The sequence below is a fragment of the Seriola lalandi genome, unplaced genomic scaffold, assembly GCF_002814215.2.
Source record: "Seriola lalandi dorsalis isolate HSWRI2012SDOR001 ecotype SW California unplaced genomic scaffold, Sedor1 jcf7180002054693, whole genome shotgun sequence".
Taxonomy (NCBI): Eukaryota; Metazoa; Chordata; class Actinopteri; order Carangiformes; family Carangidae; genus Seriola; species Seriola lalandi.
Genome location: NW_019525246.1, coordinates 189,419 through 192,452, shown reverse-complemented (window position 1 = coordinate 192,452; position 3,034 = coordinate 189,419).

Here is a 3,034-nt window from a genome sequence, read left to right as displayed (position 1 = left end):
TTTATATCAGAGTCTTTTATATCAAGACATTTCTCAAAACCAGAATATGATCAGGGTGACTTTTGAACACTGGAAATAAATCATGTACTCATCCCGGCAGTAGCCCCCGTGGCACTCAAAATTTCCCTGGAATTTTCTAGTTCATTCTAATATCCCACTGGGAATGATTTGATGATGATACAAAACTCTTTGACTCTCTAATAATCTCATTGTGAGAGAGTACTCCCAAAGCAACCTCTGGAAGTCTTCCAACTACCGGGAGTTGATACATACTTTTAGTCCTAGGCCTAAAAAAGGAACAAATACACAGTACATCACTGGGAGGATGTCTGTTAGGACTGACCCCCCTACTATGAGATATTTGATACATACAGGTCATTCCAGGGGCCACATACACACCAAACAAGACTAGATCTAAACGTAGTATGTGTCTGGACCGCCTATGGTCAAATGAAAATGAAATCAAAATATGTCATATATTACATATCTGTATGGGCAGCTTTACACTTCTTCTATTAGTGATGTTTTCTCCCAGCTGAAGAGGAAGTGGATTGAAAACACAGCGGTCCCAGCTGCAGCCCAGAAGGATCAGCTCAGAGGACATGTTGGAGAGGCAGGATGAAGGAAATGAGGACACATTTCAGTTAGGGAAGACTTGTTCTGTATCTGCTGTTGACGCCACACTTCACTGGAACACATTCCATCTGCTCAGATATGAGATTACAGGTCACCGATAACATGATGACATCTACACTGCCCTCCAACACCCAGTGTGGGCTTCACACCCAAACAAGCCAAGACAGTCTGAGTCCATCAATGGTGAGATTTCAGAGAACTGTGTTCACCAGGTAAATAAGATAAGCCTCCTTATAATCCAAACACACTCCAAATCCAGCTCTTTATCCAGCTTTATTTGGTACACCTAGCCATAAATTCTATCTTTACAAAGACAGTAATGTTCACCAATTCAACAACACTGCAAACTGCAGCCATAAGAATAGAGAGATTTCTGTGACTGCTCAATCTACTTGAACTCAATCTTTCAGCTTTATGCTCCTTCTCAGTCAGCGTGTTCCTCCAAGGAATGTGGTCCGTCATCACCATCCCTCCGCGCAAGACAATCTCAGTCCAGACTCTTCTGGTCTACCAAAGTCTATCAGAGCAGGGGTGTCCCTCTCTATCTTCAACAATCTGCTGAAGACTCATCTCTTCAGAGAGCACCTCCTCTCCTAACACCCTAACATGTCTAAGGCAACCTCCACATACATTTTCATATTAAAACACGTCTGTTTTGCTACGTTTCCTCCCGTTTCCCGTTCACACAACTCTGGAGTTTTTAGGACAAAAATCAGAAATGATGCTGGATTTATTTTATTTTGAAAACTCTGAGGATGTGTTGTAGTCTTAATGGGCTGAAACTGAGACCATTGGAAACGATGTAGACACTGTTCCTCCTTCAGAAGATTTACTGTAATTAACCAACAGCAGAGAAGACAATCTGCGTGCTGTTTACACTGGCTCATTCATGCCCAGTGTACGTGAATGCTCATATATGTGTTTTCAGGTGTGTGAGTCTGGACGGAGATCGTTTTTGTTTCAAAACGCAGTTTTAAAATGAAAACATAGTAGTGTGGACGTAGCCTAACTAGCTCTTACTGTGCATTTTCACTGCATTTCTTTACTTGATCTCTTTCACTTGAAATAAACAGATGTAGTACTAAGGTCTCCTACTGCACTAAAGCGTCAGTAAGTTTCTTTGGATACAAAGTCTCCCTAATTTAAATGTAATGTAAAATGTAAGAACAAACACATTAAATGAACACCTCTCTGAAATTGTTAGTAAAGACTGAACAGTTAACACAGCTGCTTCCCTTCGGTTCTGATGAGGATGATTCACGTGTTCTGGTCCTCACCGTCACCACATCTGAACACCTGTGGGAGCCACATGTTAGGCAGCGCTCTCCACCACAACCAGCAACACACAAAATCCTCCAGGAGAGTCTGAAACAAGAAGCTCTGAAGCTGCTCTGAAGGATCATGGTGGAACAGTAACTCACACACCACCCATCTGTAGAGAACCTATTCACTGACCCTGCAAAAGCTCACAGTGGGATTTTTTTTATTGCATTCCCTCTGAGGCTTTCTGGCACAGCCCAGTCTCCAAGATAGCTAAAGTCCCTGTCTGTGTGGCTACTGTTCACAGCAGATAAGACGACCTATGAAAGCTTAGCCATGATCTGAGGCCACTTCTGTCAGGCATGATGTTCTGGAACAGCTTCTCCACTTCAACACGACCCGGTCACTACACCTGCACAAACGCGGCTTGTCTTCAGTATTACTTCAGTGAGCTCATGTGTCACAGCCACAGCTACAACCATAGCTATAATTATGTTGCCATAGTTATAGCCACAGCCACAATCCAGTGTAGATAACTAAAAATGCTGTAACTATGACAGTGATCTATGACTGAGGAAGCTGAGGTCTACCAGAAAATAAAAAAACTAATTCACGTCAAAATTTTGAAATCTTGTGTTGAGCACATCACATGATTTACTCTTGTTGAAATGGGGCACCAGTCCTCTAGGAGGACAACAATGAATTACTTCATTGCCAAATTTATCAATCTCATATCGGAAGCTATGACTTCTCGATTCAATGGATCTCCAGTCTCTACATCAAAAGAATACAACAGGACAACAGCTGGGTGTAAATAAAGGAGTTTATTAACTAAACTACTATATACAGAGTAAATGCAAGGTGTAATAATCATGAAGATGAAAATAATAATGAAATGAGCAGTGTGATGAGTTGGCAATGGTGGGAGAGAATATGTTATGGCTATTCACTGTGGCTATACAGCTAATGATCATTACGTCTACGAATTAGGTTTGATGATTAAATATTGCTATATTTCGACATCAACCCAGTCATGAGCAGAGTGTTAAGACCGGCCTACTGTGGGTTGCACTGTAGCTGGAGACCCTCGGCTGGAACCCAGGTGGCTGTGGTTGCCGTGGTAACCCTGGAGACGCGG